We start from the raw sequence: 10,720 nt of genomic DNA, 5'->3' as shown, positions 1-10,720 counted from the left end.
ACATTTCATTTTTTAGATCCTCAATAAAAATGTGCAAAATAAAAAAAACTTTAGTCATTAACTGGATGCATTTCACTTACCCATGAATTCTTCAGACCTTGGTCCTGTAGCATGGGGTAATACAGCACTATCCTTTTAGCCACTGCTGTGATTTCAGGTTTTGATGGGTATCTGTGTGATTCTGCATCTCCTTTTGCCCTCAAGATTGCAATCATACTGGTCATCGTGTTTCGGATGAGACGACATCTGAGTTCCTTTGACATTTCACAGTTGCGCTCTTCCCCTTTCTTCGACAATTCAAAGTACTGTTGTCTTACGTGCTCAAGGTCAGTGTCAGTGTGGAGTACATATTCTGGAAAGGTTAATTTCACAACCTTTTCAGGAGTTTCAAACTTGGGAAGACTGGACTTCATTGGAGTGGATGTCTGTTGCATAGGTGACCTATTATTGGAGGAACAGCTCACTAAAGTTGAATCTTCTTTACCAGAATCCTGTACAGAAACAAACAAACAAAAACAATGCAAAACAAAACATTGTGTTCTGATACTGTTACACTACATTGTCAGAAGTATTAGTCTGTGTACATTAACTTTACTGACAATCATGTTGTTAATACATAGGGTCCACTACTTTGAAAGTTGAAGTCGGGACTGTGTGCAGGTCAGTCAGGTTTGTCTCACCAAATTTTAGATACCTGCACCCAAGGAAGTGATTGTAACACATCCAAATTTACTGATATGGTGGTGTGACCCACTTGGAACTATTTTGTATCCCCAGAGTCAGAACCAAACATTAAGAAGCATCATTAAGTTCTTGCGCTCCACTAATCTGGAACAAACTCCAAAAGAACTTTAAATGCCGAAATGATGATTTTTTTTTATTCAGACAAAAAAAAAAAGTTTCTTAGATTTGTCTTTCACTGTTCTATTTAAACGGAAAACAAAAACATCATTAACTGTAGTTATAGTCCAATGTTTCTTTACCTTCTGTTATTACACCACTGCAATTGACTTTTTTCCAATATTTTTTTTTCTTATGATTTGTTCATGTAAAGCACTGTAACTGACTTGTTACTGATATACAAAAACATTTGCAGTGCATAGTTTTGGCAATATACTACATCAACCCAAAGTGCCACAGCCAACTGAAATAGGTTGTTTTTTAAGTCTACGTCACAGAGAAACTGACCTCCTCTGATGCACCATGACAAGCAATCCAGATCGCTTTTCTTCTTAAAAAGTTCTCTGGTCCTGGGAAAAGGTCCCGCAAGTCTTCACGAGACAGGTTGCCCATCATTGCCTCACTGATGTTTGCAGCTGAGAATGTGTTTGAAAACAAAGATGAAACTTGACACATCCAGATTAAGAAGAAAAGACTAAACATAAACTTGGTTTTTCAGTTGTTAAGCTACATAGTTTGAGAAGAAGCTGTAGCAAAGGGCCTTTAGATGGAGGTCTGAGACTGTTTAAAGTAAATTTGCTAACAAACCAGATACAATAAAGAAACCTTAATACCATTAAACTATGCATTCAGCACACATTGCACACAGTACTAGCTTTTTCTTAATTGTACTAGCCACAACAAAGCATTTTTTAACATTAATATTGTTTTAAACCAGTAAAATTGTTTAGTTTATAAATTTTGAAAATTTAGAAGTTTCTTTGATATCTGAAATTTCATAGTTCAATCTAATTTAAATTAACATCTGCAGCTAACTGAACACATTTTTGTTGCTGTCTCAAAGTAGCTGTACGAATGGATGGGAGACATGCATTTAGAGACAAACCAGCAATAACAATTACATGTATTATTGATTTTAAAATTGTATTGTTATTCAGTTTTAATACAAATATAAAGTGGTATTGTTGGTATTAACTGAGATATGTATTAATGTTCACAGCAACAGCAACTCATAAAAGAGTAGTGTTCTCTCCATTGTATTATTGCAATATTTTTAATAATTTATAGCCAAATGTAGCGGAATTCAGTTTTTCTCTTTTGGCGCCGGTGGAGAATGTGCAGTGCAGGCCAATGTCCAGTTAGCATTAGCAACATAGCACTCCCCTACAGCAGCATTAAAATCTCTACCGCTTGCTCTCACACACACACACACGCCACTAAAGACGTAAAAACTTTTATGTAATATTGGTATGATCATTACAACAACTTTTTTCCATGTCTCAGTCTACATTATAAACAACTTTGTATAAATACGTTACCTCTTAACGTCGACACAACCGCATCATCTAGCTCATCCATGCTGTTAGCTAATTCCTAGCTAGCTTGCTCGCCCAGCCTCTTCTTTTATTTCGCGTCAGCTGCAACGTTGAGCAATAAAAACACGATTAAACATCGATAGGAATGTGTAATGCGCATTACAAAGACAGAAACTCTTTACAAATAATTTTATCGTACTTGAGATTTACGGTAATTTTGCTGGTGGGCGGGTATCACCATAGTAACGGCTTTTTTGCGACAATCAACACAGTAGTACGACAGCACCTTTTCTGATCCTTTGACCAACGAAAATCTCTGATCCAACATGATTTGGCGCTGTTTTATTTGCTACGTATTTGTGGCGTTGTCTTTGAGACAACTTTTGAGTCACATTAACGTCATGCATAGTCGGAGTCCTGACTTTCGTGTGGTGTGTGGAATTGATGGCTGTCCAAGTGAGTACAGAGTGTATAACTCCTTTTACTATCACGTAAAGCGGACGCACACACACCATCTTCTCAACATTGAGGCAGACGAGGACGAATCAACTTTTGATGGAGTAAATGAAAGAACAGCCAAGAACGAACAAACAAGCACAACTCTACCCGGGGCTGCAGCGCATTCTGCAGTAACATCAGCTAACAATGGCTCCAGCATCGTCGTCGGAACAGTAAGTAATTTATTGAGATCAGCTGGCTGCTCATAGCACATCAAGTACAGTTTGCTTCTTTCAGTGACAACAAACCAATGAGTTATGTTATGCCTTAATTACATTACTCATGGCAAATAATGTGAAGGTAGTTATCTGAACACAGGATGCATTAAGAGACTTTGTAATTACTTACCTTAGATGAAATGTGGATGAGAGCAGAAGAGGTAGAAACACTCACTGCAGTCCAGTCAGAGTAGTTTTCTGATCATCCAAATTTATGACTAAATCCCGCTAGTTATTGTTTATAACAGGCTGGAAACGGAAGAAGTTGATCTTCGTGTTGCATATGAAGCGTTCAGGGACGGTTTGTTAAAATGTGATCAGGCTGAGGTAAATAAGAAATCATGATGCGTTCAAATTACACATCAAGAAAAATTAATAAATTAAAAATAATATTAAGCATTGTGTATTTACACCTTATGAAGACAATATTGCCATGTATTTAAAAGTACTGCAGTTTCATTTTTTTCAAATTAAATGTTACAAGATGCAGCAATTAAAAAAGTTAATTTGTATTTTTTATATAAAACTAGCAACTAACATTTGTAATTTTCAGTAAGTGGCTCAACACTGGTAGTAACTGGTGGTACATCTGATCATCTTTATAAAATATTCACTTTTACACAACACACACAATTTTATATTATTCTCTTTAAAGGTCCGGTATTTACTGTTCGAGTGTCTGCTACCCACCAGTATATTCTTTGTTGATGTGGTTATTTCGGTAATCTTTTTCAGAGCAAATTTCAAGAGGGTGGAGAGGGTCACACGAATCTGGACCTTTCGAAACATGCAACTGCTTTTCTCCTTCAAGCCAGAGAAACACAGCGACTGACACAGGTAGTTTCAATAATTCAAATTGTATTTGGACACTGTTCAAACCTTGATTTTACTTTAGGTAAAATGAAACGCAATAAGAATGTTTCTCCACTTGCTATTTGAGTGACTTTGTGTTTCACATAACCACCCAATATATAAGTCAATAGATAAGATATAAACTCTCTTCATTCAATGTATTTGCTGAGCATAGGCTAAGAATAGAGGAAACAGAGTATACACATGTACACTTATTGTTTAAAATGCAGTATAAAATCAATTGTAAATATTCATAAATATGCAGAAACCATTAGAACTTTGGTAAAGTTTTGGTCTTTTCATGTCACCAACAATATTTAAATGAATGATCCTTACAAAGTTGTGTCCATGAGTTTGCATTTTATTGTATTTTCTAATAAATTTTAATATATATATATTTTTTTTTCTATTCAGAGGGCTGTTAACCATATGGTGAGTGGAGTCCAGCAGTACCAGGCAGTGTTGTTGGAACACCTTAAACAGCAAATGTGCAGCTTGATTGAAGGACATTCTGGGGACCTGGATGAACTAAGGAGTGGTGCATTAGGGATTTTTGACAAGTTTGTTGACCCTTTCAGTCAAATTTCTTCTACTCATTTGCAGAATAAAACTATCAAAGAACTGCTACAACCAGTTGAACCTGAGATTGTTGTTGCAAAACAAACTGTATGTTATGTGAAACATGGGGACTCCAGAGTTCTTTCCACCAAGGACCATTGTTTTCATTATGTACCGCTGGTGAAAAGTTTGGAGCAACTGCTATCCCATCCGAGAGTTCTTGCAATGATTGATGAAGGGCAACAGCAATGCAATGATGGCTTTTTTTCAAGATTTTGTTGATGGAGACATTTTTAAGTCACACCCACTGTTTTTGAAAGTTCCTAAAGCATTGCAGTTGATTTTTTATACAGATGAAATTGAGCTATGCAATCCTCTTGGATCACGGTCAAACAAAAACAAATTGTTAATGATTTATTACACCTTAGGTAACATCAGCCCTAAATACAGATCAAGACTTGCTGCAATTCGTCTTCTTGTCATGGTAAAATCAAAAGATCTTTCTCGTTGCGGTATTGATGCAATATTTGAGAGAATTCAACATGACTTACTCAAGCTGTGTGATGGTGTGCAGATTAATACTGCAAATGGTGAGAGGACAATTTATGGAGCACTTCTGTCTGTATGTGGAGACACACTAGCTCAGCATGAAGTGGCTGGATTTAAGGAAGGAGTAGGGTTTGCCTATAGTAAATGCAGGCACTGTGAGTGCAACTTTGAAAACATGCAGAAACAATTTAATGAAGATATGTTTGTTAAAAGGACAATGGCAAACCACAACAAGCAATGTAACGACATTGAAAAGGCAACCACTGACTTTCTGAGAGAGAGTCTAAAAACAACTTATGGTGTAAACAGGAGAAGCAAATTAACAGAATGTCCTTACTTTGATATAATCAATCAAACCCCACAAGATACCATGCATGTTATTCTTGAAGGTGTTGCCCCATATGAAATCAAATGTGTTTTAAAACATCTTGTGTTGTCAGGGCATATGGACTTGGATACATTTAACAGCGCAATTGTTTCTTTCCCATATTCCCCCCTAGACGCAAGGGACAAACCTTGCCCAATATCTTTCAATACATTGTCATCAAATGACAACAAAGTAAAACAGTCAGCTGGGCAGATGCTGGTTTTGTTAAAGATACTGCCATTTCTCATTGATAAAATTGGACAAAACAATTACACTCGAATGCTACTTAATTTGCTTGAAATAATCAAAATTCTGTTTTCACCTATTATTGCTCTCTCAACTTTGTCAAAACTTAGTCTTTTAATAGAGCAACATTTCAAACATTTCAAACAACTTTTTCCTGATGCTAATATTATACCTAAACAGCATTACCTGCTGCATCTTCCCTCTCAGATTAAAGCTCTTGGTCCCACAGTGAGGCATATGTGTATGCGCTTTGAGTCAAAGCATTGCTTTTTTAAGCAGTGGGCTTTGAAAAGTAGCTTTAAAAATATTTGTAAATCTCTTTTGAAGCACAACCAACTTTATGAATGTAGTCAAAATGTGCATGAGAAGCATCCAATGTTTTCCAGTGAATGTGACATGGGTCCAGTTTCTGAGGTGAAAAATGTTCAATATGTAGAAGGAAAGATTAAAGAGTTCTTAGGAATTGAGGAAATTAATCATATAGTTACAGTAAAGTGGATTAATCTTTGTGGAAATAAGCATACTTGTGGACAATCTTTGGTTATTTCTAATGTTATCAGGGGTACTCCAGAATTTGCTCTTGTGAAAAACATATACATTGCAAATGCATCATTGTATTGTTTTGAGTGCCAGCCTCTCTCTACAGTTGGTTGGAATAATCATTATTTAGCTTATGAGGTAGAAATTCCCTGTCTAGCTCAAGCCAATATCTTTGTGGATACCAATAAGCTTATTGATTACACACCATACTTTTATGTGAATTTCAGTGATAGCAAGTACATTCCAGTGAAGTATGACCTCACAGATATTATCAAATATCATTCTTAAATCAGTGAAGAGTCTTGGTATTTGGAACAAACAAAGGTTTGTTGTGTTAATATTTCTGCATTTTATGCAAAAAAAGATAGTTTGTTCACGGCACTGGCATTTTGAGGCCGTCACATGTTAAAATAAATATGTGAAACGAACCTGCATTATTTGTCTATTTAATATAAACTGCACAGTAGGTATGTTTATGTAGTATTAAGCCTTGGAAAGAAATACAATGTAAAAAATGTTAATGAACTATTGGTTTAAAGAAATTGTAATGGGACAGACTTCAAAGAACCTATAAAATAGAATGTTTAATACTTTGAGTGATCAAAGAAGCAGATTTGTCTTAATTCAAGTTAGTTTGTTATCTTGAAACAAGATTTTTCACGTTTTACAGACTGCAAATGTTTATGAAATGTCAAAAAAGCTTGTTTCAAATAAGACATGACTCAAAACAAGATATTTTCAAGACTTTTTGCCTTATCAAGATTTTCAAGATGCATTGTCTCAAAACAAGTTGTAATGTCTTACTTGGATAGATGTTTTTGACTTATATTAAGTGTGATAAGAGGTTTTGACTAGACATTAGAAAATTAGACTTGGTAAGGTTTTACGTTTTTGCAGTGAAGGTATTGTGTGATTGGACTCATGAACTAGGCTAGAGCAACAATAAAAAGTCATCCTCAATTACCTGAGGTGCCTTTCTCTGGATGTGTGTATGGTGTACATCTGTGGACTTGGAACAACCAGACTTATCAATTAACTAATTATAGTTCCACCACTCGACTAACAGAGGTACTATGGCAAACTTTGCACGTACCCTGGCGAGTCTCCCTAGACCGTTTCAAATGTGCATTGAATGGGTCTACAGAGCTGAAACGAATGATTGAATCTTATAAGTCTAAATGTGTCTGATCTAACAGTGTCCACCTGCATTGCTCAAGGAAAGGTTTTACATGTGGCTAAAAATAATAGTGTAGGCGTCGGCTCACCATTGGTGGGATATATTCGCAGGAATATCATCTACGGCGTAAAATATATGCAGTATCTCTTTTGCTTGTTTAGTGAAAAGAAGAATAACTAGTTTGATCTATGTATCTCTGTATTAACTTTGTGTATTTTGGGAACTTGTTTTTATATTAGGAGGCTTAAAAAAAAAAGAATTAATCAGGAAATTTATAATACAGCTTGGTACATGGTTTGGTAGGGAAAAAACTATAATCACACACGAACCTGAACACCTACCAGATGTTTTGATTTACAATGATCGTGTCAGTGGGAATGTAATAAATCAAACGTTCCAGGGGTTTGAAACTCATCTGGATTTTCTTAACTTTGTGAGTGAGTTTATTCAGGATGAAGTTATGAGGTTATTCCCAGAACAATTTCTATTTCAGGGGAGTGATTTTCAAAATTAAAAGAGTTGTATTATGTTTTACATGCCATAAAGGCAAAGGGTGGAATGATATAAAAATATATTTTACAAGGTGTTAAGTTGCCTTTATGCCTATACAAACATATATTTTGTGTGTGTGTTACTTATAATATTTAGACACTCTTTTGATGGTCTGCAGAGGGACGGAGGTGGGACAGTGTATTCTCTTTAGGAATGCTTTAATAAGCATTAGGAGTGCTTTTGGCAGTAGAGTTTTGGCCCGCCCTGCGGTCACGGCGCTGTCAGATTAGAATTGTGTAGAAATCCCACTGTGTAAAATGTATAAGAATGGTACATGTAAACCAGAAAAAAAAGAACAAAGTTTGTCTTACTGCCAATTAAAGGAGGAGGAGACGTGCTTCGTTGGCAGTTACCCAAGTTGGAGTCTGGATGCCATCAGTTGTCATGACTCAAGAAGAAACGGCCAAAATACTGCTAAAGGAAATAAACTGGCAGCTGAAGACGTGGGGGAGCACAGAAGAAGTGCTCTCCAACATAACTGAAGCTTTGAACTTGTTTTCCTGTGTACCTTGCAATTTTTCCATGCACAGCTGCCAGAGGGTGGAGACGGCTGTGGAACATATCAGGTGTACACTGGTTAGTTGTGAAACCAGAATTGACAAAGTGTACTGAATATATGTGTGAATGTTATTGGGTTCAGTATCATATTTTACCTAGATACTAGTTTTTAAAAGTACAAGGTGAGTGGTTTGAGCCATAGACAAATCTCACGTATGACATGCAATTATGCGAGACAGCTGATAAAGGAGTGATATATATGCTGAAATTAGGTCATGTTAACCCATGTTTAACCAGAGACAAGGTATTGTGTGATTGGACTCATGAACTAGGCTAGAGCAACAATAAAAAGTCATCCTCAATTACCTGAGGTGCCTTTCTCTGGATGTGTGTATGGTGTACATCTGTGGACTTGGAACAACCAGACTTATCAATTAACTAATTATAGTTCCACCACTCGACTAACAGAGGTACCATGGCAAACTTTGCACGTACCCTGGCGAGTCTCCCTAGACCGTTTCAAATGCGCATTGAATGGGTCTACAGAGCTGAAACGAATGATTGAATCTTATAAGTCTAAACGTGTCTGCTCTAACAGTGTCCACCTGCAATGCTCAAGGAAAGGTTTTACATGTGGCTAAAAATAATAGTGTAGGCGTCGGCTCACCATTGGTGGGATATATTCGCAGGAATATCATCTACGGTGCAAAATATATGCAGTATCTCTTTTGCTTGTTTAGTGAAAAGAAGAATAACTAGTTTGATCTATGTATCTCTGTATTAACTTTGTGTATTTTGGGAACTTGTTTTTATATTAGGAGGGTTAAAAAAAAAGAATTAATCAAGAAATTTATAATACAGCTTGGTACATGGTTTGGTAGAGGAAAAACTATAATCACACTCGAACCTGAACACCTACCAGATGTTTTAATTTACAACTATCGTGTCAGTGGGAATGTAATAAATCAAACGTTCTAGGGGTTTGAAACTCGTCTGGATTTTCTTAACTTTATGAGTGAGTTTATTCAGGATGAAGTTATGAGGTTATTCCCAGAACAATTTCAATTTCAGGGGAGTGATTTTCAAAATTAAAGAGTTGTATTATGTTTTACATGCCATAAAGGCAAAGGGTGGAATGATATAAAAATATATTTTACAAGGTTTTAAGTTGCCTTTATGCCTATTCAAACATATATTTTGTGTGTGTTACTTATCAGAATTAAATGTCTAAATTGCCATAAAAGGCAAGGGTGGAATGATATAGGAATGATTATTTTGATGCTTTTATGTCAATTTTGTCAGGGTTTGGTGGACAGGAACGAACCCAGTAGTGCAGACAGGACTCAACTCGGCAGATTAAAAAACTAAATGCTTTAATGGAGAATAAAATGACAAAATAAACAGCTGACGTGGCAGCAACACTTACATAAACTAGAAGACTCAGGGGGAAACTCAAAAAGGACTCAGGAAGCTCAGGGAAGACTCAGGAGACGCAGGAGAACACTGAAGACCCAACGAGTACGACGCGACAAGGAACAAGACAGAACAGACAGCTTTTATACAAGGACAAAACGAGACGTGATTACAAACAGCTGTGACGAGACAAGGGTGGCACCAATTAAACTAAAGAGCACACACAAGGGAAACACAGACACAAACAGAGCCAGTAAATGGTTGGTACCATCCTTACAAATTTATACTTATACTCACTTTATATGCAGCTTATCTGTCCAAAGTCAGGCCTGTACTGCAGATGTGTTTTGGAGGAATTAAAGTAAGCCTCCGGGGGGTGCTCTGGCCGTAGGATCTGGCCCATCTTGCGGTTACAGTGACCCAGAGTTTGATGTAGACAGGTCTTTCATCCACCCACGACTTTGGGTTTGAAAGACATGTTTTTATGAGCCATCGCTCTGTTGTACAGACTGCCTTGATGATGGAAAACATGTTTTCAAGGTCAGGTTATTGCCTTGATTTTGCACAACATGTTTTTATGAGATACCGACTTTCTGTCTGTCCTCCTGACAACCATCAAACTTGTTTTTCACTGCTCTCACGCGATCCGGTCAGGGAGGGGTATATAAGAAATGTAACGAACACAGAGAGTCAGAAGCCTGCTGCGGACCACGCGTGAGGTGCCCAGCATCCTGTGTTGGTGTGATTCCTGTCACTCGGGTCGAAGGCTTCCCGACCACGTGTCACGGTGAGAGGCTCTCATATCAATTTGTGTGTAGAGAGTGTACAAGTGTACATGTTTGCATGGCTGTTTTTCTGTGGCAGATTAATAAATGACACTATTATTTCTAGCAGAAACAGTCTCCTTGTTTCATTTTCCTCTCGTGTGAATTATTGGGGCCGACAGTTCACGAACCTTGTATAAGAAATTTCATAAAACAAAATCGGATGGAAAAATGGTGTTTTAGATCTGCAGATTGGGAAACTTATCAGAATA

The 10,720-nt window shown here is 36.9% G+C and overlaps 1 long non-coding RNA gene across 1 annotated transcript; it reads right to left on the bottom strand.

Moving 5' to 3' along the window:
- Positions 1-334: 334 nt before the first annotated feature.
- Positions 335-2,315, bottom strand: LOC119426286. The gene is made up of 3 exons (XR_005187611.1): positions 2,220-2,315; positions 1,189-1,316; positions 335-491 (listed from the first exon to the last, which is right to left on the bottom strand). It is a non-coding gene; the product is annotated as an uncharacterized LOC119426286 (long non-coding RNA).
- Between the last annotated feature and the right edge of the window lie 8,405 nt (positions 2,316-10,720).

The sequence above is a fragment of the Nematolebias whitei genome, chromosome 20 (assembly GCF_014905685.2).
Source record: "Nematolebias whitei isolate Nwh7 chromosome 20, NemWhi1, whole genome shotgun sequence".
Lineage (NCBI taxonomy): Eukaryota > Metazoa > Chordata > Actinopteri > Cyprinodontiformes > Rivulidae > Nematolebias > Nematolebias whitei.
Note: the sequence above shows the minus strand (reverse complement) of the source record. Positions and strands in the feature narration are given on the sequence as shown.